Raw genomic sequence first — 25317 nt, 5'->3', positions numbered from 1 at the left:
GCTGGTTTTTGAAAGTTGGGAAAACATTCAAAGGCCTGGAGGAAAGGGGTCGGCCTGGGGCTCCTGAGGGAGCAAAGGGGGGATCCCAGGAGATCCCGGAGGGTCCAGGGAGCTCCGTGAGGGCTTGCTTTCCCCCAAACTCCCCACAAGGCCTCTTCATTCCTGCCTCCAGCACCAACTCCAGGCTATGTCCTTTTTCCGGACAACCTTCAGTCAGAAGACCTGGACTAGGGCCGAGCACCGAGGGTCTGGCCCTTTAGGCTTAGAAGCATGGCTTCCACCAGTGGCAGCCGATGCCCCCTTTGCGCCTGAGAATCTGAGAGTGACCTGGGGTCTGGCCCCCTCCTGGCCCCGAGCCAGCTCCTTACCCAACCCCCCGATCCCCTCGCCCAGGACCCCGGTCACCAGAGAGGGCAGGAGCCCGCAGCCAGGTCCCCTCAAGGCAGAGGGGGTCTATCTCAGCTTATCAGGGACCAAATCTGGGGGGTGGGGCGTCCCTCATCCTTCCCATCGACCCAGCAGAAAGCGGAAACTCCCTTAGGTTTTCTGGGCAAATGGATCTTTGCCACAGCCGCAGTCGACATAACGATCGATCCCTTTGTTTGGGAATCCCAAAAACCTCACGGGAGGGACAGGCTCGGGTGTCAGATGGTCCTGTTGGTTGCATAAGAACTCGAAGACTCCTCGAAGGAGGAGCTGGCTGAGGAAGGACCGGCTTAATTTACCGGGAGGGATTCTGTATGAGATGGGGGGAGGGGGGCCTCTCTCTCTGTGTCTCTCTCTGTCTCTGTCTGTGTCTCTGTCTGTCTCTGTCTCTGTCTCTCTCTCTCTTCTGTCTGTCTCTGTCTCTCTCTGTCTCTGTCTCTCTCTGTCTCTGTCTCTCTGTTTCTGTTTCTCTGTCTCTGTCTCTGTCTGTCTGTCTCTCCCTGTCTCTCTCTTCTGTCTCTGTCTCTGTTTCTCTCTCTCTTTTTGTCTCTCTCTCTTTGTCTCTGTCTCTCTCTTTTCTGTCTGTCTCTGTCTCTGTCTGTCTGTCTATCTCTCTCTCTGTCTATCTCTCTCTCTCTCTCATCTCTCTGTCTCTGTCTCTCTCTGTCTTTCTCTCTCTCTGTCTCTGTCTCTCTCATCTCTCTGTCTTTCTGTCTCTCTCTCTCTCTCTGTCTCTCTCTGTCTCTGTCTCTCCCCCTCCTTTTCTCTGTCTCTCTTTCTCTCTCATGAGTCTCCCCAGTTCTCATCCTCATCTTGACCATTTAAGGGATTGATGCTCCCTCAAACCCTCAAAGCCCGCTGATCCCCATGGGCCACTTCTTCCTCTCCCCCCCCCCTTTCCTCCCCCTCCCAGGCCATCTGAGCCCTTTGCTGCCCTCTCCCGTGGCCCCTCCCCCACAAGCCTCAGACTCCGCTCCGAGGGCGGGGATTCCCTTGGCCCTCATTGGGGGCTCAGCGCCCAGACTCGGTGCTTTGGGGATGACCCGCAGGGAGCCAGGACACCCCCTGGGCTCCAGAGCCACCCACTGTCACCCTCGGCCCCGTCCAGCGCTCCGTGACCCACAGGGGCTTTCTCTGCAAGGTCACCGCCGTGGTCGCCGTTTCCTTCTCCTGGAGAACGGAGACTTGGGTTTTGCCCGGGGTCCAGCAGTCAGTCAGGGTCTGAGGGGGATTCGAATTCGGGTCTGTGCCCTGAGCTGCCCCAAAGCAGACGGATGCCCAAAAGGGCCACCCTTGGCGAGCAGCAGCTGAGCCGGGCGAACGCTCCCCTTTGGCCACAAGGTGGGGGTGTTGGGCCACAAAAGGGGGCCCTGACTCTCAGCGAGGAAGGGGGCTTCCCCCTTTGTAAAGGTCCCCGGTCCAGATGACTGTCCACAAGTAGGAGGCTGGGAGGGGGGACCCCAAGCCCGGGCCAGGGCGCTCCTCCTCCCAGCGTGGTGTCTGATGGTCACGTGGCCATCTCACAGCACCCGACGTCGTTCCTACCCGAGACCATGAGATGATGCTGGGGAGGAGCTTAGCTCTCACACCCTCAACCCACAATCCCTGTGCCCAGGGCTGGGGGAGAGAGGAGGAGGGGGCCTGGGTCTGTGGCAGCTGAGAAACAGTGGGATATGGAGGCTCTGAATAAAGGCTGGGGATTGAGAGCGGAAATGGGAGGTAGGGAGAGACACAGAGAGAGAGAGAAGAGGGAGACAGAGACGGAGAAAGAGAGGGGGGAAGTGAAAAAAGCGGGCAGAGCCCGGGGCAGGCTTGGGGGACCCCATGGGAAGGGGTGAGGGCAGGGCAGAATCTCAAGCAAGAGAAGAGCTGGGGGGGGGGTACCCTCTGCCCGGCCCAAGGGGCTGCCCCATTTCTGTCTGGAGACCAGGAGCTGGGCCCTGCCCTGGCTGACCTGTCCATCCCAGGTCTGGGAAAATCGCTTTTTGGCTAAGTGGGAGGCGGCCCCCGTGGATGACTCCCCACGCCCCGGGGCAGCTCCTTGCCCACAGCTGGGCGCAGGCCTGAGAGGCTGACACGGAGCACCCCTGATCCCCTTGACCCCCCACCCCCGTGGGGCTGGCAGGCTGAGGGCCCCCGGGGCTGCAGGGCTGGGAGGCTGGCGTGGGCCAGAACTGGGAACAAGGTGCTGAGTGGAAACCAGGAGACAAGGGTTAAATCTCGTTTAGCCTCGGTTTAATCCTACAACAAATAACGTTTCCTAGTGACATAATGGTTGGCGTGTGCTCAGTGTGGGGCAGGTGAGCCAGGAGCCTCGCCAGGGAGAGTCAGAGACAGTCGGAGAGAAGGCAGAGGAGCCGCGGTCGGAGCTGAAGCTCTCAGACCAAGGGCAGAGGTTCCATTCCCTCTTGGACCTTCCTGGCGGCCGGCCTGGCCTCCTGCATGCCCCCCACTGAGCCCAGGGCCGGACTGCAGGGATCCCCAGAAAGCTGCCCAGCCCAGAAAGGAGATAAAGGATCTGGACTCTAAGGAAGCCAACTGGCCCCAGGAAAGGAGGCAAGACTTAGAAGGAGACAATAAAGGAACTGGACCTAATCCCTGGCTGCTCTCGTGGTGATCACCCAACTGACAGGAGGCTGCTCCGAGAACATAACAGGAGGCGGCAGTCCGCAGCCCTCAGAGCCTGGGCCCTCGTCCTGGAAAAGGGCTCGGGAAGGCCCCTGGAGGGACCGTGCCCTTCCTCGGCCAGAGGCTGCTGCCCTTTCCCGGAACATCCGTGCCCCGGGCTTCCTCAGACCCTCCCAGACAAAGTCCCACCCAGGCTGAGGAAGGAGCTGTTTCCAAGAGCGGCCGGCGAGGGGTGGGCTCCGGGGCAGGACCCACATCCCCAGTGATACTTGTGCCGTCTCGGGAAACTCCAACCTTCCCCTTGGTAAAATCTGTGCCGTGCTCCCCCCACGGCTTCCAAGGCCAGACGCGAGCTTCCCGGGCTTTGAAGCCGGCACTTCCTGGCCGGCTGACATGAGGGAGCATTTGCGGCCCCAGCTCAGTGCCTCCGTCGGGGCCCTCAGGACCATCTGTGGCAGCGGACATGGGGCACTGGTGACCCAACAGTTAACCGGCCACAGATGTTTGGTGGCTCCCCCGCCCCCAGCTCTCTGGGGCTCTGCCCCGGCTCCTCAATTAATTTAAGCTTCTTAACCTGAGACCAAAAGCGATTTCCCCGCATGTTTCCATAGCGCGCCCTTACCTGGAGCCCCGCGTGCTTTTCCAGTTCCCGGGGGCGACCCCCTTTGCCCGAAGGAGGGGCCCTGGAAGGAGCCCCAGAAAGCTCCTTGGCCGGCTTCCGGTGGTCAGTCAGACACCTCAGAGCCAGGGGTGGAGAGCTTCACTCTGTGGGACCGAAGAAAACAATCACTTAATAGCCCGAACCGAGCCCGAGCCCATCACCACAACCCTCGCCCCCGGGCGCTCGCCGAGATCGGGCAGGGGCACTTGCCCCCTTGCCTCCTTCGAGGCCCAGTAGCCCCCCCCCACTGCGTCCCAGCTTACCCATGCTGGTTACCCCAATATACAGATACTGAGGTGGGGGTCTAAGCTAAGAAAAGGAAAGGCTCCCCAAGGGCCTGAGAAGGGGGGCAGGGCATGAAAGGCCCCCCAGGAGCCCTGAGGTGGGGCAGGCAGAGGAAGCTTCCCACGGGATCTCGTCACAGCCGTGGAGGCGCCCAGTGAGGGAGGCTGTGACTGAGTCTGACAAACTGGAGGAACTGTGAACGTGGCTGATAGCAACGGATTCACGACAAGCCTCCAGCGCCGTGGTCTAAGGGCACCCGGAGCGCCAGGCCCGGGGCCACCAGGACTCAGGCCCAAGTCCCAGCCCGGCCACAGACCCTCTTAGCTGAGGGACCCTGGGTCAGTCACTTAAGCAATCTTTGTGTTATATGTTATATATTAATTTTAATATGTGCCTATTAACAATTTCGTATTATCTTAATTTTTAACATGTGCCTATTAAAAATTTGTGTTTTATATATTATGTGTTAATTTTAATATGTGCCTATTGACAATCTTTGTGTTATATATTATATATTAATCTTAACAGGTGCCTATTAACAATTTTTGTTTTATATATTACATGTACATTTTAATATATACCTATTAATAATTTTGTTGTATATATGTTAATTTTAATATGTGCCCATTAACAATTTTTGTATTATCTATCATCTATTAATTTTGAATCTATGCCTATTAATAATTTTTGTTGTATATTATGTGTTAATTTTAATGTGCCTATTAACAATTTTGTGTTATATGTTATATAGTATATATTAATTTTTGATATATGCCTATTAACAATTACATATATATAATATAGATGGCAATAATTTTCCTTAAAATTAAAGTTCTAGGAAGAACCAAGCACCAGATGAAGGGGCCACAGGGACAGAGATGAGAAAGTCACATGTAAAAGGATTCTTCCGAGGTGCGGAGGAGGCTGGATTTGGGGGGAAAGGCCCAAGAACCAGGAGTGGAGGCCAAACGAACACTGCTCCTCCAGTATGATTCCATGTAAAGACACCCACCCGGAGGCTTTGTTGGCAAATCTGTGAATTAGCTTAACTAACCTAGAAAGCAAACTGGAATTATAAAAATAAAGGGACTAAAAGTCTACACTCTTTGACCTTGAGATTCCACAGGCAGACCAGTCCCTTGAAAAGCTCACTAAAAGGGCTCCACAGAGACCAAGACATTTATTAATTTATTTATTATAATGTGAATAATAAATTCATATAACTTACAATGACCCTCAAAGAACCCTGATCTCTCTTTCCCAACCTCAGCATGCCCCTCAAAGGACTACTCACTCATGTAGAAATGAAACACATTTACCAAAGCAAATAGAAGCAAAACAAAGTTGCCACTCAAAAGTGGCAAGGCAGCCTGGTAACTCAGTGAATGGAGCACTGGGCCTGAATTTAGAAAGACCTGAATTCAAATCCAGTCTCAGACATTTACTGTCTGTGTGAGCTTGGGCAAATCACTTCATCACCCTGTTTGCCTCAGTTTCCTCTTCTGTAAAATGAACTGGAGAAGGAAACAACCAACCACTCCAATGTCTTTGCCAAGAAAGCCCCAGATGGTGCCATGGAAAGTTGGACACAAGTGAAAGGACTCAACAATAACACAAAGGACAGAAGGAGCCACAGCCACATGAGCACCACCGTGTCTCCTCTTCTCTCATCAGTTCCATCTTGCAGCATCTCTCCTTGGTTTCACCTTTGCTGCATCTCTCTCATCAGTTCCACCTTTGCAGCATCTCTCTCCTCAGTTCCACCTTTGCATCATCTCTCCTCGGTTTCACCTTTGCAGCACCTCTCTCCTCAGTTCCACCTTTGCATCATCTCTCCTCGGTTTCACCTTTGCAGCATTTCTCTCGTCAGTTCCACCTTTATAGCATTTCTCTCGTCAGTTCCACCTTTGCAGCACCTCTCTCGTCAGTTCCATCTTTGCAGCACCTCTCTCCTCAGTTCCATCTTTGCAGCATCTCTTGTCAGTTCCACCTTTGCTGCATCTCTCTCGTCAGTTCCACCTTTGCAGCATCTCTCCTCGGTTTCACCTTTGCAGCATTTCTCTCGTCAGTTCCACCTTTATAGCATCTCTCCTCGGTTTCACCTTTGCAGCATTTCTCTCGTCAGTTCCACCTTTATAGCATTTCTCTCGTCAGTTCCACCTTTGCTGCATCTCTCTCGTCAGTTCCACCTTTGCAGCATCTCTCCTCGGTTTCACCTTTGCTGCATCTCTCTCGTCAGTTCCACCTTTGCAGCATCTCTCCCTGGTTTCATCTTTGCAGCATTTCTCTCGTCAGTTCCACCTTTATAGCATTTCTCTCGTCAGTTCCACCTTTGCATCATCTCTCCTTGGTTCCACCTTTGCAGCACCTCTCTCCTCTGTTCCACCTTTGCAGCACCTCTCTCCTCGGTTCCACCTTTGCAGCACCTCTCTCCTCGGTTCCACCTTTGCAGCACCTCTCTCCTCGGTTCCACCTTTGCAGCACCTCTCTCCTCGGTTCCACCTTTGCAGTGCTTCTCTTTGATTTCACCTTTGCAGCACCTCTCCTTGATTTCACCTTTGCTGCATCTCATTGCTTTCATATCTGAGCGTCTCCCTTATTTGTCCCCTTCTCTGCTCTGACCCCTACCTTGGAACAGGTCCTCATCTCCTCACATCTGGACCACGGCAACAGCTGCTAAGCCATCTGCTGCCCTGAGTCTCTCCCCAGTTCAACCCAGCCAGCCACCAAAGTGGTTTTCCTAAAACACAATTTTAACCATTTCACCTCCACACCACACTCTCCCACTCCACCATTCAGTAAACTCTGGAAACTCCCCATCAAATTCAGAATCAAATACAAAATAAACTGTTGATTCTAAAGCCCTTCATCACCCATCCCTTCCCCTCTTTCTAGTATTTGACACCTTAGTCCCTGACATATACTCTTTGATCCAATAATCATGGCCTCCTGCCTCACCCACAAACAAAGTCCTCCATCTCTCAGCTCCAGGCATTTTTTCTGGAATGCTCTTCCTTCTCTATTCCAACTACTAACTTCCTCCGCTCCCTTAAGGCTCAACAAAAATCCGACCTCCTCTAGGAAGCCTTCCCAACTTCCCTCAATTCCATGCCTTCTTTATGTTTCCCATTTATCCCATATAAAACTTGCTTTGTACATATTTGTTTGCTTGTCTCCCCATTGGATTAGGAACTGCTGGAGGGCAGAACTGACTTTTTTTGTAGCCCCAGTATTTAGCAGGGTGACTGGAACATAGTAGGTATTTAATAAATGCTACCAGCTGACCGAAATCCCTATCCAATCAGAATTTATGAAAACATCTCAAGCCAATGATTTGTCATCAGGTGGCTGGTGAGGTCAGTCCCCACTCCCAGAACTCAAAGGACAGATCACATTAGTCTGATATGAAGAGGGATGGTCAGAGACTATGCCGGAGAAATAAAGTGCTGCCTTCCTATTCAGGGGTGATGGGATTTTCTCCAGGAAAACCACCAGAATCCTCTCGGATGCTCCAGTTCACTCCCCTCTGTCATTGTTCTGGAGCGCCCCCTGTGACCATCAAATAGCCCGGCTCCCTGCGGACAGCTCCTTCCAAGGTAGCGATGGGGCTGCACTCGTGCTGATCCAGGAACATGGCGCTGGTGCCAGCAAAGTGCCTGCCAGCTGAGGGCTGAACGGAGCGGGAGGTTGGCTGGTTTTCCGGCCTTTCTGTGTCTCTTTTGAAAACAGAGCCTGGGGGAGGCCCAGCTCTGTGAAGGTCCTGCTTGGCTGAGTTTTGCTTACGGTTCTAGACCCAGGGCAGCAGTTGCTAAGCTAACTTGGCCATGCAACTTCGGAGGCTCAAAACACAGGGACGGAGCCTAGGCTGGGTCACGGGAGCAGGCGGAGGCCGGAGGTCTTGGGGTCACAGGCAAAGCCCAGTGTGAGTGGAGACCCTTCGGGTATGTTGAGATGGGGGAGGGGTTGTCACTGAATTTCCTTCCAAACCTGTGATTCAGAAATTTCAGTGACTTGGAAGAAAGTTAGCCAATTTCCAGCTGAAAAGTTGCCAGACAATGAGTATTTTTGATCCGTGTGTGCAGTTCCACGTCTAACTTTCTGGAGGGGACGGTTCTCCCGGAAGCCCGGCTCCCACTGCGGAGAGAACGTCAGAGTGCCAAGCACCCAGGCAGGGGATGAGCGCCAGCTCCCGCCAACCAGGAAACACAAACATACATTTATTGGCACATGAGCTGGGGAGGTCCCGTCAGACAAGTACTATCAGCTCGCAGTCAGACGACCACTCGTTTCATTCACAATTAAACCTTCCCAGTTCTCAACGGAGGCTTTGCTGCAGGAGTGAGGAGGGGCTGGAAGCCCCCGCTCCCCATCGATGTCCAGGGACCCGGCATGTTCCCGATGGCCGCCCGGGTCGCAGCGGGATGATGCTCTCATTCCAGAGTCACCTCAATCCTTTGAGGTGACTTGTTTCTCCCTGTACTTCCTCCCTAAATGGGTTTATTTGGAAGGCCTGGGTGAGAATCCAACAGTTACTTAGTAACTCGGTGATTTCCAAAAGAGCCAAGAGTTTCTCCGTGTGGGTGATGGTGGAGACTTGGAAACAAAAGAAGTTACTATTTCTGTCAGCAAGAGAAAGTGTGAAAAAAAAATTTAAAAAAAAAAAAGAGAAAGTGTGCTTCTGGGGGGGAAAGTGGCAAGGAAAGGGGAATATGTGATATATTCCTGTAAATATACGGGAGTTACGTGTGCATTGTACTTCTACTCACATATAAACTTATATTCTTGTTTATCCTTGCTCATTTAGAAGAAAAAGGAGAAGGGGAAAGGAAAAGACAGCACAATATTTTCCCACTCAACTCATCCTATATTTCCTGCCTTTCGTGATAAATAAATACACATAAAATAAAGCTACAGCTTGATGAAGGGTCTAGAATGTTGGACCGGGAGTCAGAGAGAGCTGCATCTGAATCTGCCTTTATACTTATTTACTATATGACATCAATCTCTCTAAACCTCAGTTTCTTCAAATATAAAATGGGATTAATAAGAGCACCAACCTCACAGGCTTGTTGTGAGGCTCAGATGATATAATGAACATAAAGAGCTTTGCAAGCTTAAATTGCTAAAATAAGTAAATTAAATTAAAAAGCCAAGTTTCACCTGGGGCTTTTTGTGTAAGTAAGCACTTTTAACTACGAATATGTATTAAATGAACGACAAAAGGGGAAAGGGGAGCTCAAGAACACATCAGTGTGACACCTTGAGGAGAGGGGAAAGCCGGAGAAATCCAAATGTGGCCCAGAGTCAGCATGGCTCCCAACATGGCCCCCAAAGCCTTGAAATAGTCGGAGCTACAAGAAGCAGAGGCTCTAAGTCAGGAGGAGCCTCCTTCCATGGGAAGGGGGTAACAGAGAACGAGGAAAGGGAGAGAGAAGGAAGCAAGGAGAGGGAAGGAAGCAGGGAGAGGGAAGGAAACAGGGAGAGGGAAGGAAGCAGGGAGAGGGAAGGAAGCAGGGAGAGGGAAGGAAGCAGGGGGAGGGAAGGAAGCAGGGGGAGGGAAGGAAGGAAAGAAGAAAGGGAGAGGGAAGGAAGCAGAGAGAGGGAAGGAAGGGAGAGGGAAGGAAGGAAAGAAGGAAGGGAGAGGGAAGGAAGCAGGGGGAGGGAAGGAAGCAGAGAGAGGGAAGGAAGGGAGAGGGAAGGAAGCAGGGGGAGGGAAGGAAGCAGGGGGAGGGAAGGAAGGAAAGAAGGAAGGGAGAGGGAAGGAAGGGAGAAGGAAGCAGGGGGAGGGGATGAAGAAGGGAGAGAGGAAAAAAGATTCCAGCAGCAGCCATCAAAGAAGTGCAGGTTTGACCACCAAGGGAAGGAGAGCCCGTCATCTCTCAGGGATGACCATCCCATGTTGGGAGATTGTTCCCTGTGCATCCCGGGGCCTAAGGCAACTCTTTTGTAACTTCCCTCATGTCTCCAGGTTCTGCCTGGAGGCCCAAAAGGTCATCATTCCATGTGATGACCCTTCAAATACCTAAGGAGAGAGACCTGGCTCCATCTTCCCCGGCTCCTCCTCCTCTCCACAGCAGACATTTCCATCTCCTCCCGAGAGCCTCCGGGCCATGGCCTCCAGGCCCTTCTCACTGTGGGGCTGCCCTCCTCCACCCCTGAAGCCTCCGCTGCCCTTTCCAAAGATGCCCCGGGCTGAACAACACCCTCTGAGGGGGCTGCGGGAGGGGGGACTGCGGGAAGGGGGGCTACTTGTGGGGACCCCTGTGCCTCGCTGGATGCCCCAGCCCTGTCTTCCATGATTGGTGACCCTATCAAGCTTCTGGCTCAGGGAGAGCCTGCGTCCCCCAACACTCCCCAGAATCTGCCTTTGTCCCTCGGCCCCCCTTGGCCTGGGCCGAGGCCTTGCTGGGGCTTCACTGCCTCACCTCAGACCGGTGATTGTGAAGCCCCCGGATCAGAGAGCGGCAGCTGGCAGCCCCCCAACATCGCCCGTCTTAGGGAAGTGCGAGTGCTTGCCAGCCGTGTCCTGGAAGGGGATGGTGCGAGGAAAGGCAGAGCCAGAGCTGGGGAAGGGCCCTCCCTCACAGGCGTCCTCCTGGGCGCCCAGCCTGGCTGCCTTCCCGAGCCTGGGGCCCCCGGCTGCCCAGGGAGCGCCCCCTTGGACCCCATCGCCCCCGGTTCTCCCTTCTGCTTTTCCCACACCTCCGTGACCTTGCCCAAGGCCTTCTAGGCCCCTCAGGTTCCCAGGCAGGAGATCCAGAGGCGCCTCCTCCATTTCAAGGGATCTGTGATCTCACAAGTGTACCAAGAGCAGATGGCGCAGAGACACGGTTGCTATGGAAACGATTGAAGGTAAATGGTATCTTTCTTTATCCCCAGCTAAGCTCCCGCAGCTCCAGCAAAGACAGGGCCGGCTCCTGGAGGGGCGAGGGAGCCACAGGGAGCCTGCGGCCCACCCGGCGCCCCAGAAGCCCGCTCTTCTCCCCGACCAGGGCAGCCCCTCGGGCCGTCCCCCACGCACCCCCCACAGAGAGCGAAGGAGGGAGCAGCAGCATCTCCCCATGTCCCCGAGACAGCCACAGGAAGGAAGTGGCAAGTCTCCCCACCCCCCCATCCTGGGGTCCGGCGTGTAGGTAGAACCCCAGGCAGTGAAATGTGTCCCTGGAGCCCCGTGGGCCCCTCCCCGAGGCAGTACCCGCTGCTGTTCGTGCCTGGAGGCAGCAGCCCCCGGGGGTTCAGATGAGGCTGCGAGAGCCGGGGTGAGTCACTCCCCCTGAGCGCCTCAGTTGTTCCATCTGTAAAGCTCAGCGGAGCAGCAAGTGGCAGACCCCCCCCCCGGGAGGTCAAGGAGAGCCAGACCCACGTGAGGAACAATGGCCACGGCCAGTTCCTGTGCAGCAGAGTTCGGTCTGTTCGGGGGTGAGAGCCACCCTCTCGTCTCAAAATCCTCCGTCCGAGTGAGACAACACCGAGCCGCCGGAGCCAAATGCAAGGGCGACACGGCCTGGGAAATGTCGGGGAGCAGTCGACGGCCGCTGGCTGGGACAGAATAAAGCCCGCAGAACAAGGCCCTGGCGGTCAGCAGCCCCTCGAGTGATCCGAAACCCGGAGGGCTCGGGACCGCAGGGACACTTAAAGGCAGAGAAAGGCCCGGAGCTGGAGGCCCGGAGCCAGTCCCCTCCCCATGTGTCCCCTCCCCGGGGCTGCGGAGGCGGCAGAGCCCCAAGCCAGTGGGGAAGACCACCCGTTCTCATGCCCAGCTGGGACTCCCGGCCAGCTCCCGGCCTCAAGAGCAGAGACCCGTTGTTCCTAGGGTCCGAGGAGGGCGACGAGCCGTCCCAGCGCCTCCACCGGTGGTCACTAGCAGCCCCGTGGGCCCAGCCCCACTTTGGGGTCACGGCACTCACACTAATGTCCCCCCGAGCTGCTGCACTTCCCCCTTAAGGTGACGTCTCATTAAGTGACTTCTCCAGAAATCAGAATTCTGCTTCCCTGCAAAACGGCCGCGTCTTCTCTCTTAAGGAACGTGGGAGCGCGGGGACACTCCTAGGGGGACTGAGACGTCTGTCTGTCCCGGCCCGCCAGGGTCCCATCCCCCATCCCCCGCGGCCACCGGGCAGACGTGTCTCCTTTGGGCCACGAGGCTGGACCGGCGGATGCTGCCCTGTCCCCGCCCCGGCCCCTCCGTACTTGTCGTGGTGCCCAGAAGTGAGGGCAGCAGAAGCTGTAGGTCCCCCTCCCCCCCAGAGCCGCCCCTGCCCAGCTGCAGACCCAGTCCCCCAAGTGCCCCTTGGGCCCTTGTCTTCCCCGAGCTCCTCCCACGCCCACCCTGGCCCTGAAAGGTGGGTCACGGCACCAAGGGGGGCAGCAGCACCTCGGATGTGACCCAGATCGGCCCAGCGCAGGGTGGACAAGCCAGCCGCCATTTATGAAGCAGCCCTGGTGTTCCAGGCCCTGAGCTAACCTCGGCTACCCCAGCCCTGGCCCTGAGCTAACCCCGGCTACCCGAGCCCGGGCCCTGAGCTAACCCCGGCTACCCCAGCCCGGGCCCTGAGCTAACCCCGGCTACCCCAGCCCGGGCCCTGAGCTAACCCCGGCTACCCCAGCCCGGGCCCTGAGCTAACCCCGGCTACCCCAGCCCTGGCCCTGAGCTAACCTCGGCTACCCCAGCCCTGGCCCTGAGCTAACCTCGGCTATCCCAGCTCAGGCCTTGCCCTCGAAGAGCTCAGTGTACGGGGAAAGGCCTTCAAGCCCCCTTCTCTGCCCGATAAACAGGAGAGAATGGCCAGAAGGAGGGCACCAGGGCAAGGGGGCTTTGCATGGGGACGTAAGGAGGGGGGGGCTCAGACACCGAATGCAGGGAGAGCCTTCCAGAGAAACCGCCCCGGACCTAGGTTTGCACACAGCCGGCAGGTCGGCGGGCCGATCAAGGAGAACGTGGGCACCGAGGTGAAAGAAGCGCAGAAAGGGAGCAGAAAGCTGCCCATGGGGGCTCCGAATGGTGGGCCTCTGCCCCCGAGGCAGGAGCGAGCCACCGCAGGGGGGACGTGGGAACTGCACTTCAGGGAATCCCATGAGCGACTGAACGGAGGCTGGGAGAGAGAGGCGAGTGCTGAGCCCAGGGCCTGGCACACAGCTGGAGCCTAATACTTAATGACTGACCCGCTGAGAGACCTGGAGGGGGGACAAATCAGCAGGCGCTTTTCAGCACAAGGGCCCCTGCTAAGTGTCTGCTAGTAAAAGTTCAATTCTGATTAATGGAAGAAAGGGGCATCGTGGGGGAGCTCCGGACAGAGATGAGCAGAGAGCTCATGCAATGCCCCCCGGCCTCGGCATCTCCATCACTAAAATGGGTAAGAGCACAACTTCAGGGGCTGCTGGGAAGATCCGTGAGGGAACATAGAAAAAAGGACCATGGCCGCCATTGCTGCTCTTCTCCAGGCACGGAGAGTTCAGCAGAAGGAGTGAGAACGGGTGTCTCGAAGCACACTCCGGACCCTCACGGGAGACCACAGTCGGGACACAGGAGATCATGGTCGGGACACAGGAGACCATGGTCAGGATGGATTCTGGACCCTCATGGGAGACCACGGTCAGGACACGGGAGATCACGGTCGGGACAGACTCCGGACCCTCATGGGAGACCACAGTCGGGACACGGGAGATCACGGTCGGGATGGATTTTGGACCCTCATGGGAGACCATGGTCAGGACGGACTCCGGACCCTCACGGGAGACCATGGTCAGGATGGATTCTGGACCCTCATGGGAGACCATGGTCAGGACGGACTCCGGACCCTCATGGGAGACCACGATCAGGACATTCTGTGCTGAATCCCCCCGTCAGGACCTCCACCCCCATTTTCACTCCTCAGAAAGCAGCCTTTGTCTTGCTGACTCTCTCCCTGCACTACGCACCTAAGAGCAGCGGCTTTGTCAGGCTTCCCAGGTGAGCGTCCTGCCCCAGTGGTCATCCCGGAAGGACCATCTGGAAGGCAGAGGCCCGGGGTTGGCTGGCGTCCCACAGTGGCAGGGGGCACGGCAATCCTGGAGCGCCAGCCCAGTGCGTGGGCAATGGGCCCTGCAGGAGAACTGAGCAGAAAGAAGGGACTGGCAAGGAAGGTGGGCTGGCTGGAGGCTGGCTCTGAAAGGAACGGGCCAAGGAGACACGCAGGCAGAAAGGAGGCCCCGAGCAAACGCACAGAGGCAAAAACGAGCCAGGCGACCTCGCCCAGAGAGGGTGGAGGGAAGGGCTCCCCCGGGGAAGATCAGAGAGCAGAGGGAGGACACGGGCGCCGAGGGGAGACGGCTACACCCGCCAAGCTCGCCAGTCTGGGCTTGGCTAAGCAGAGGAAAAGAGAGGGCCAGGCCAGGCGGCGCAGGAGAGGGCAGCTCAGAATGGGGTTTGATGAAGAAGCATCGAGTGTTGAGAAAGCGTCGGCAGACATGGGGAGACCTCCGAGTGAGCAGAGAGCGGGGAACCGGGAAAAGCAAAGGGGGCAGCCCTGAGGAAGATGGGGCAGTGGAGAGGAATGAGCTCTAAAGTGGGCACCCCTGGGGAAATCGGGAGAGAACGGCTCTTGGCCCTTCTGACCTGGCCGTTCTGAAGCAGGAGTTCTGGAGCAGAAGAGTGACCCGAGGGAGTCTGGAAGCTTGGATGGGACAGAAGGGCACCCTTCTTGTCACAAACTTCTAATCCTCCTCCAGTCATTCAAAAACCCGGTTCTGAAAATGGTACGTTTCCGCCCTCTTCCTCCCTCGTGGGTTGTTGGGGAGAGAGCCTTTGTTGACCCTAAAAGGCCGTGTGATTATGGCCAGTCTGAATGGGCGGAGGGAAGGTGTGTGCTGGTAACACATTTATCTGCAAGAACAAAAAGCCAAAAATATCGAGGGAATTAACGAAAAGATGCCAAGGAGGGTGGCCCAGCCGGACCAGACCTACAACTATGTTCTAAAGGGCCAATGAGCAAAACCAGGGGGGACTGGCAGGTCCGCAGAGCGGGCTAGGAACGTGGGTCACAGTGGTCAACGACGATCGTATTCTAAGTAAAACAGTAATCAAAGGTTCCAGCCTCTGGCATCAGAACTCACCACTTGACAAAAATTGCTGGAAAAACTGGCAAAAAGCATGGCAAAAACCAGGCACTGACCAACAGCCAACACCCTATACCGAGATAAGGTCGAAATGGATTCATGAGTCAGACATAAAGGGTGATACTAAAAACAAACTAGGAGAGCAAGTCAATCTTTGGAAAAGGCAGGGATTTCTGCCCAAAGAAGAATGAGAGAACATGATGAAATGCAACATGGCTAATTTTGAGTACATTAAGTTTAAAAGGGTTTGCACAAACAAAACCAATGCAGCCAAGATTAGAAGGGAAGCAGGAAGCTGGGAACCCATTTTTACAGCCAGTGTTTCTGATCAAGTCTTCATTTCTAAAATATGGAGAGAACTGACTCAAACTTAGAAGAAGACAAGTCATTCCCCAGTTGATAAATGGTCAAAGAATATGAACAATTTTCAGATGAAAAAAATTAAAGTCATTGCTATTCATATGAAAAATGCTTCAAATCACTATCGATTAGAGAAATGAAAATTAAGACAAGTCTGAGGTACCACTTCATGCCTCTCAATTGGTTAAGATAACAGAAAAGATAATGATAAATATTGGAAAGGATGTGGGAAAACTGGAATACTGGTGCATTGTTGGTGGAGTTGTGAACGGATCCAACCATTGTGAATAGTAAATTGGACCTATGCCAAGAGAATGTCAAACTGTGCATCCTCTTTGATCCAGCAGTCTCACTACTGGTCTAATCCCAGAGATCACAAAAATAGGCAAAGGCCCTACATGTGCAAAAGTGTTTGTAGCAGCCTTTTTGTGGTAGCAAGGAAGTGCAGAGTGGATGCCCCGCCAATGGCTGAAGAAGTTGTGGCATATGGATGTTATAGAATATTGTTCTATTAAAATATATTGAGCAGCTGATTTCAGAAAAGCCAGGAAAGATTTCCATGAATTGATCTTGAGAGAAGTGAACAGAAGCAAAAAACAAAAACAACAACAACAAAACCCATTGTAAACGGCAACAGCAAAATTATGTGATGATCAGCTCTGATTTTCAACGATGTGGGGGCTCCAGGCAGTTCCCACAGACTGGGGATGGAAAGTGCCCATCGCGCCACAGAGGATTGTGGGGCAGACGCAGATGGAAGCAGACCGGTTTCATCTTTTGTGGTCCTCTTTCTCTTGTTTGTAGTTCTTCCCTTTTGTTCTAATTTTTCTTCCACAACACAGCTAATGCGAAGATGTGTTCACAATGGCTGTAGGACTGCGTGTCTCACCTCTATCAGACTTTTTTGTAGTCTTGGAAGGGGGGAGGAAGGAGGAGGAAGAAAAACCTGGAGCTCCAGATCTTACAAAAACCATGTTGAAAACCATAAAACACAACTGAATAAAAAGCACAACCACTGGTTCGGAGCAGCCCCCCCCCCCAGGCCCTTGACACGGGGCTCTGAGACTCCAAACAAGGTGAAAAGCCGGGCTCTACAGGAGATAAGATCTCAGCTGCTTCAAGAGAGAAAGCCAGGAGTTGGCAAAAGAACAGGTTTCCATGAAGATCCGCTGCCAAGCAGAGGCAGCCAGGACAGAGGCGCAGCCTCTCCTCGTTCCATGACCCGGGGCTGAGGCGGCCCCTCTCCTGGGCCATTCCCGCATGGGAAGGTGGGACAGTCCCGCCCTCTTCCTCCCTCGCGGGTTTCTGGGGCTCGCTTTTTTGACCCTAAAAGGCCGTGGGACTCGGCCAGTCTGGCTTGGCGGAGGGAGGCGCGCTGGTAAGGAGAGAGCGCAGCCCTCAGTCCCGGAGGGGCTGATTCTGGGAACCAAAGGCGAGGGAAACGGCGGGACTCGGACACAAATGGCTCAGGCATTTTTCACTAGGAATCCGAGCGGAGTTAGCAAAACGTCTGCCTGAAACGAGACGCTGAATCACCGCGAAGTCATCGCAGCTCGGGAAGGGGCCGGCGAGCCGGGGCACGCGCGGCAGGAGTGGGAGACTCTCTGGTACCGTCTGCGGAACCCGTGCCCAACGCTCGGCGGTGGCGGCGGCTTCGGCTCCCGATGAGGGCCTTAAAAAGGGACTACTTAAAGCGGGAAGCCGTTGCCCCGCGATTCAGGACAGCCCCAGGGGGCCCGACTGGAAATGCCCCAACGGCACAAGAGGCCCCGGCCGCTAGAGCACGGGACAGGCCAATGATGCTGACGAACAAGGGTGTCTGAGGGCGCCCCGTGGCCTGGTCCTTGCAGGCCCCAAGGCTCCCACTTAGAGGAGACCGGGACACAAGCGCCCAGGAAAGCCCAGCGCGCAATAATCCTTCACGCTCTATTCAAGAGTCCTGCAGGTCTCGGGCCTTGCCCTGAATGGGCAGAAGAGGCTCCGCCTTCCCAGCCTGGAGGACGGCATTTCCTCGCCAGCCAGCAGCTTCTGGCGCTCGCTAGTGTTGGGGGACCTGCGAGATCCCAAGTCCCCGGGCTGGAAGGAGGCAGACGGAAGCCGTCGCGCCCCCTCCCTCCAGGGCTTTCTGATCCAGGCGATCCCCGGCATCAATGCCGTACTCTCCCGGAGATGCTCTGGGCTATCTGGGGCGCGCATTGTCTTTGCTTATGGGGACACAGGCGGAATCTGGCTCCTGGTCAGAATGTAAGCCCCTGGGGCCCAGTCCCTGCATCCCCAGGCTTAGCCACACTGGCGGTCACAACCACGGCCACAAAAGCTCGGCCAGAGAACCTCCGCCTGGGGCAGAAAAGGGCTAAGAAAGAGGGAAAAGGTCCGTCCGACCAAAAGGCTTCTGGGAGCTCCTTTTTGTGCATCACAGGCTGCTCCTCAGCCCGGGAGCGGCTGAAGACATGACAGATGAAGGCCACAAGACTCCCACGGTGTCCCCTGACTACAGCGGTCTGGGGACCCTCGGACGGACTGAAGGAGGGAAGGTGGCAGTAACCCATGGCGGCAACATCCTGAAGGCGGACAGCCCCGAGGAACCTCACCGACTGACTGAGGGCCAGCGGCTCCTGCGGAAGCGGGATGGGCTCAGCTGCAGACTGAGCCAGGCCCGGGAGTGCCCCGCAGGGGAACTTTGCAACAAGGACTTAAGTCCTTTTTCTTTCAATGTGTGCGGTGGGGGAAGGGGATGGAGGAGAACAAATCTGGCTTTTGTTCCTTTTAAAAATAAAATTTAATTTTTACAAGAAGAGATCCCCTGCGGCAGCACGCTGACCCTCCGGCGGAGAGAGGGATGCAAGCTGCAAAATGAGACCCCGATTTAAACTTGGCCAGCGGAGGGATTTGGGGGGCTTGATTTTGCATGGCTGTTCCCAGGGCTTTCCAATTTGTAGGGAAATAAAATCGGAGGGAGGGGGGAGTAGGGATAATGTTCCCCCAAAAAAGGGAAAAAAGAAGGAAAAGTAGAAGGGATTTCAGACAAGCAGGACAGCCTTGAACGTTACTTGTGGGCTGTGTTACCGACTTACAAAGAAAGGCTGGCTCTGCGGAACTGTCATGTGCATCTGCTTCTGTTCTCCACAGGACCGGGAAATGTTTATTTTATTTGGCGTTTTTAGGTTAAAAAGTAAAAGAAAAGAAACTGGAGAAAAGGCTCTGAAATGTCAAAATGAACCATCACGGGCACCTTTCGGTTCCTCCCTCCTGAGGAGGGAACCTCCGCTGGCATCCCAATCCAGGGCATCGGTGGACGTGGGACTCACGGTTCAGAGCGAGGGTCGCTCTGGGCAGTTTGAAGTCTGGGTGGTCCCTGCCAGAATGCGGAGAGCTGGGGCACCGTGCAGGGGAGCCAGGGGAGCCGGGATCGAAGCCGGCCTCGTACCCGTGCCACTGTGGGATCTGCGCCGGCCTCAGCCTCCAGGTCAGGGCAGAGAGCAGGAAGAGACTTCAGAGGCCCCTCAGTCCGACTCCTCACTCTGCAGCTGAGGAAACTGAGCACGATCGAACACTCAGCTGTGGCCCCACAGGGAGGAACAGCTGGGCTTGCTCAGGCTCGAAGCCTCTCAGGCCCCCGTGAGGCTAGACCGGGGTCCCCAGGCTGGAGTTTCTCAGGATGCAAACCCAGAGCGGGGCCCACAGAGCTGTAGTCTCCCTGCTACAAGTCTGTGACCTCTGGCCTTTGGCTCCAGGCCACTGGAACTATGCAGAGAATGGGAAGAATGCACCCCCCCTTGCCCCCGGCTTCCAGGGGATTTCCTACTTTTCCCAGACCTGGATGCGGCTCTGGCTTTTTCCTTTGGGGTACAACGTTGGGGTCTCCAGAGTAAGGCAGACACACATTAGTCACCAATGCTTCGAAGGCAGGAGGATGTGAGGATAAAATTCCACTGAGCGGCTCACCAGCGACAGTGGGGAGGCAGGGGGGCCGGGAAAGCAGGGCAGGCTGCCTATAGAAGATGGCTCCACCCATGGTGAGCTCGGGGGGCTTCGGGGGATCTGCTCCCTGCCCCTTGGGAAGAAATGCTTCCAGAGGAGCTGGTTGGCACTCTGCAGGCTGAGGGCTTGGATTCTGTCTCATGGAGCCCCTGGAGCAAGGTGACCCTGGAGCCTTCTGCTGGGAGGCAGGGGGACCCAGAAAAGCTGGCTGGCAATATGGCAGCTAAAGAGCCCCGGAGCCCCAAAGGGAGCCCGGGAGGGAGGCCCGGTGGGCCAGGCGGAAGCTCCAAGAAGGCACCGTGCTCCCAGCTTCTCGTCTCAGGGAGCAGCCTCGGGGGCTGAGAACTCGGAACCCTCAGGTCAGCCCCCCCCCATGGTACCAGGATGGACTCAGTGGACCCCGAGCGGTCCTTCCAGCTCAGATCCGGTTCTTCTGGGACCAGCGGCAGTACCAAGACTTGCCAAGAGAGCCGCACAGGACCAAGTGGAGACCCGGGGCAGGGGGTGATCGTCAGAAGCTTATTCGGTACTTTGCTCCAAAAGATACATCATCAGATCTTAAATTTGGACCTGGAAGGGACCTGGGAGGTCACCAAAGTCAACAGAGGAGGAAACTGAGGCAGGCAGGATGAAGCGACTTCCAAGCGTCTCAAGTAGGATTTGACCCCAGGTTTTCCGGCTCCTGAGGATTGAGTCCAGCACAACGTCCAGCTCTGGAAAGTCGAGTCCATCTCCAGTGGCCCAACGGGACCCGAGGGTGAGCTTGGACCTCCAAGGCCGGGCCCATGTGGCCCAAGGCCGGACACGTCCAGCCAGGAGGGAACAAGCCCTGGGTAGCCCACGACCATCCCACCAGCGGCGGTTAGTGAGCGGCTCCTCTGGGGCGCAGGCCCAGCTGCCCTGAAAGAAGAGCCGAGAAGCCCTAAGCTGGGCCCAGGCCCCTTTCTGCAGAAAGCATCCTCTCCTTTCCCACGCCCAGTGACTCAGGGAGGGCTACCTGGGCTAAGGCTCCGTCCCCCAGAGCCCCCTCCCCACCCATCTCGGCGGGCAGAGTCCTCCGCAGGGCCCAGCGGCCAGAGTGCGGACACGGGCTGCAGGCCCGACTCCAGCAGCGGGAGCTCTGCCTCTGGTTCCCCTCTGTGAAATGGGGACCATCCCAGGCCCCATCCCGGCTCCCGAGGACTCGGGAGGCCTTGCCTGTAAAGCACTTGGCGGACCTCCCTCCAGGAGCCAGGCCCCTGCTCAGCGCCCGCGTCAGGGCTGGCCCGAACCCCCAGGATCTCCCCCCACACCCCTGCATCACGCCAGCCCCAGAAGGACTTCGGGGAATGCTCCTCATCTCCATCAAAGCTTCCTCAGCCAGGAGCCACGTCAGCTCAGACCCCAAACGGGACAGTGTGAGGAGCCCGCTCCGTGACTCCAGCCCTGGGGCAGGAGGAGGAGGAGGAAGGCCCCGGGAACCCCAAGGCTGAGCTGGGGGGGCCGCGGCGGGGGGGGGAGGCAAGCCCGAGGGTGACACTTGGAAAGCCGCCAGCTCCGGTGCGTGGGACGTGAGGACCCTCTCCCCGCGAGTTCCCCTGCTGCCTCCGAGATTTGGGTGGGTCCCAGCGGGGGGTGTGGGTGATGAGTGGTGCTGTGCTGTGTCTCTGCCTCTGTGTGTGATGTGTGTGTGCCTTCCGGCGCCTACACGGGAGAGAGCCCCGGGCAGAAGCTGTGCCCATGGGCCTGCCCGCCCCCGGAGCCTTCCGCCTAGAATGCCACACCCTGGAGAGGAAGGCCTCCAGGTAGCACAGCACAACTAACAGGAGGGCCCGCGCTGGGGGAGGGCTGGGGGAGGGCCTGCGCTGGGGGAGGGCTGGGGGAGGGCTGGGGGAGGGCCCGGCTGGGGGAGGGCTGGGGGAGGGCCTGCGCTGGGGGAGGGCTGGAGGAGGGCCCGGCTGGGGGAGGGCTGGGGGAGGGCCCGCACTGGGGGAGGGCTGGGGGAGGGCCCACACTGGGGGAGGGCTGGGGGAGGGCCCACGCTGGGGGAGGGCTGGGGGAGGGCTGGGGGAGGGCCCACGCTGGGGGAGGACTGGAGGAGGGCCCGGCTGGGGGAGGGCTGGGGGAGGGCCTGCGCTGGGGGAGGGCTGGGGGAGGGCCCGCACTGGGGGAGGGCTGGGGGAGGGCCCACACTGGGGGAGGGCTGGGGGAGGGCTGGGGGAGGGCCCACACTGGGGGAGGGCTGGGGGAGGGCCCACGCTGGGGGAGGGCTGGGGGAGGGCTGGGGGAGGGCCCACGCTGGGGGAGGGCTGGAGGAGGGCCCGGCTGGGGGAGGGCTGGGGGAGGGCCTGCGCTGGGGGAGGGCTGGGGGAGGGCCCACACTGGGGGAGGGCTGGGGGAGGGCCCACACTGGGGGAGGGCTGGGGGAGGGCCCACGCTGGGGGAGGGGTGGGGGAGGGCCCGCATTGGGGGAGGGCTGGGGGAGGGCCCGCATTGGGGGAGGGCCTGCACCCCGGCGGCCTATTTTAGGCGCCCCAAAGCTGCTGTCTGATTCATCGTTGAGCATAAATTACAGCTGTCCTCTGCGTTGCCATACTTAGCAAAACAAACTAAAAATAACGCCTGAAAACCCCCAACTGACAGCAGCAGGCGCTAGAAAGGAAGGGCGGCCCACAGTTGGGGAGCTCGCCGGCAAGCGCTCCCCGCTCGGTTGTAAGGAGTAAGGGGGGGGGGTTGCTACTACACCCACCCCAAGCAGAGGCAGACGTCATTCACCGCCAAGCCCGGCTGCTTCTGCGCTTGGACCCAACACGGAAGTCGGAAACCCCGGTCCGGCCCGCAGCTTAGAGGAGAAAAGCGAGACCCGGGTCCGTCCGCAGTTTACAGAGGAGGACTCCAAGCCCCCAATCTGAACCACAGTTTACAGAGAAGAAAAGCAAGACCAGAGATTTGACCAAGATCCCACAAGCGGCAGAATTCAAACTCGGCTCCTCTGGCTTGCAGAAATGCCCATGGAGCCAGCAGGGGAGGGTGCGACTGGCAGAGAAGCCGGCTGGTGCCCCCCCTCCCAGCCCCGGGCCCCTCTTCCAATCCTCTTTTTAAGGAAATGACAAGCTCAGACGCAGGAGCACCGAGAGCTGCCGTTGCCCCTTCATGGGGCTTGTTCTTTCTGACTGGGAAGGAATCAGTCCCCGGGGCTTTGTGAGAAAACTCTGGGCCCAGGACAGGAAAAGCCGCGCACGCGAGCCACCACCGAGGGCCGCCGAGCGCGGAACGTTAAAGACGGTCCCAGCACACGGACCAAACGGCCCCTCCCCCGGTAGGGCGCGGAGCAGAGACGGGAAGCCTCAATCCTGGCTCAGAAATTAATAAAAATCACCACGTTAAAAGCAAAAGGCCCCACCCGACCCCAAGAGCTTATCGACAGGCACAGTAAAAGCCGCCCTGGAGACTGAGACGTTAATGTTCTCTCTCCATCCCCGGAGCCTTAGAGGAAGCCCCGGTTTAACGCGATCAGAAGCGTTTCTCTGAACCCAACGGCCGGGTTGTCCAAAGTGAAGGAGCAGCAGAACTCCTCATCCCGAGGGGTGACGCCCTCCCAGAGAGGCGGGGACCACGGGAGCCGGGGCAGCGGCTGGTGACAGCCAAGGGTCCTGGCGGAGGGCCGGACTCCCAAGGACTGGCCCAGAAGCTCAATGAGGTCGTCCCAATGCCCCGAGGTCGCCGGGTCCTCACAGTTCTTAGGGGGAAGGACAGCAGCTTTCTGTGGAACAATCCCAAAGTTCAGGAGGAAGAACCGGAGGGGGAAGCCCACCCCACAATCAGGGCAAACCTGTCCCCTCTCTCAGAGACTCCTGAGGAGACATCAGAGAAGAACCAGGGCTGGCGGGCCTGGGTCTCAGAGAGCTGCCTACAGATGGCAGGTCCCAGCCCAGGAGGACGGCCCACCGAGGCCCCATGGGATGGAGCCGGGGCTGCAGCGGCCAGAAGGCTGGCCCGGGACTCAAGTCCGGCCGAAGACACTGCAGGCCCAAGGAGGAGGGGCCTCCGTTTCCAACTGTTGCTGCCTGGCCTCCCTTCTGAAGGGGAGAGGGGCGAGGCTTTGGAGGAACTGGACTTAAGGGGGGCAGGAGGTCAGTCTCTCTCTGAGGGTCCCTAACCTCTGGGGATAAGACAGAAGTCTGGACACTGGCCCAGACTGCAGTGGATGGCCACGGCTTCAAGCACCCTCCCTGGCAACTGCCACCTTCGTGGGCCCATCTCCGGGGCCATCAGGAAAGGCTTCCCACAGCCCAAACTCACCCAGGGGTTGGGGGACCCTCAGCCTGGCTTTGTCCTACGGTGGAGCTGCGAGTTGTTGCAGCTGCTCTGCCATTATACCTGAGAAGGACCAGGCCGTGGACAGATCCATGGAATAAAAGGCCACGAGACCATGACAAACTGTGACAGATCCACAGAATAAAAGGCCACGAGACCACGACAAACTGTGACAGATCCACGGAATAAAAGGTCATGAGACCATGTCAAACCGTGACAGATCCACGGAATAAAAGGCCGCAGGATCGCCACGACAAACTGTGACAGATCCATGGAATAAAAGGCCACGAGACCACAACAAACCGTGACAGATCCACGGAATAAAAGGCCATGAGACCACGACAAACCGTGACAGATCCACGGAATAAAAGGCCATGAGACCACAACAAACTGTGACAGATCCACGGGATAAAAGGCCATGAGACCACAACAAACCGTGACAGATCCACAGAATAAAAGGCCACGAGACCACGACAAACTGTGACAGATCCACGGAATAAAAGGCCGCAGGATCGCCACAACAAACTGACAGATCCATGGGAAAAAAGGCCACGAGACCATGACAAACTGTGACAGATCCACGGAATAAAAGGCCACGAGACCACGACAAACTGTGACAGATCCATGGAAAAAAAGGCCATTATGTCCTGAGAAATGATGACGGGCACAGCGTCAGAAAAATCTGGGCAGATGTGCATGAGCCGACATGGAGGGAAGTCAGCAGAACCAGGGGCACACTGTGTACAGTAAGAGTCACCCTGCACCAAGAAGCAACTCTGAAGGTGGGAGAATGCCAAACCACACCATGAAGGGGATTTCCAGGACCGCTGATGGCACCCAGCAGCCTCTTCCTAAGAGAGACATAGGTTTCATTTATTGTTTTGCTACCAGGACTTTGTTTTTCTTTTTTTCCCCAGTGGAGGTGGATATGGGAAGGAGAAAACCAGAAAAAAAAAAATCTAGCAAAACAAGAGTCTCCTGCTCAAGGAACTTCAGGGATTTCCTGGTGGCCGGGGGTCACAAAGGGAGGAAGGAGCCAAGCTCTAAGTCGGACACGGAACCAGATGTCCCTGCCCATGCGCCTGGCTGGCTCTCCAGCCGAGAATCCTGGGAGGAATCTGTGACCGCTTCCTGCCCATTCAGGAGGTCAGCTGCTGCTTCTAAAGTCTCCAGGCCCAGCAAACCGAGACCTCTTCTTGGCCATCCTGGCTAAATGTAATCTGTGGCTAACTCTGCCCTAAAGGTCCCAGTCCACAGGAATCCCACGCCTCCAGGACAGTCCTAAGAAGACCCCTCCCCCGCTTTGTCCAAAGCCCCCTCTTCCATCCAAGCGAGGGACTCGCCCCCCCCGCCTCGGGGTCAGCTCCCTGACCCACTTAATGCCCACCTTAGGAGGGAGATGTTCCTTGGCCATGGTGAGCTCCTTACATTCAAGCTGAGCCAGATGGAGGGTGCCCCGCCCTCCCCCACAAGCTAGCCTTACCTCCACTTCCCCACTGGCGCCGACCTCACTACTCGATCCCCTTCCTCTGCCTTCCGGGTCTTCCTGGGGGGACTCGTGTCTAACAACTGCACCTCTGGGGGAA

At 56.9% G+C, this 25317-nt stretch overlaps 1 protein-coding gene across 1 annotated transcript in view; it reads right to left on the bottom strand.

The window, feature by feature from the left end:
• Positions 1–25317, bottom strand: part of ADARB1 (adenosine deaminase RNA specific B1) — a 127833-nt gene that overhangs the window by 76320 nt on the left and 26196 nt on the right. The window contains exon 2 of the mRNA XM_051998285.1: positions 3677–3819. The gene's annotated coding sequence lies outside the window, so the exon portion shown is untranslated. The remainder of the gene's footprint in view (positions 1–3676; positions 3820–25317) is intronic.

This window comes from Antechinus flavipes, chromosome 4, assembly GCF_016432865.1.
Source record: "Antechinus flavipes isolate AdamAnt ecotype Samford, QLD, Australia chromosome 4, AdamAnt_v2, whole genome shotgun sequence".
NCBI lineage: Eukaryota > Metazoa > Chordata > Mammalia > Dasyuromorphia > Dasyuridae > Antechinus > Antechinus flavipes.
Note: the sequence above shows the minus strand (reverse complement) of the source record. Positions and strands in the feature narration are given on the sequence as shown.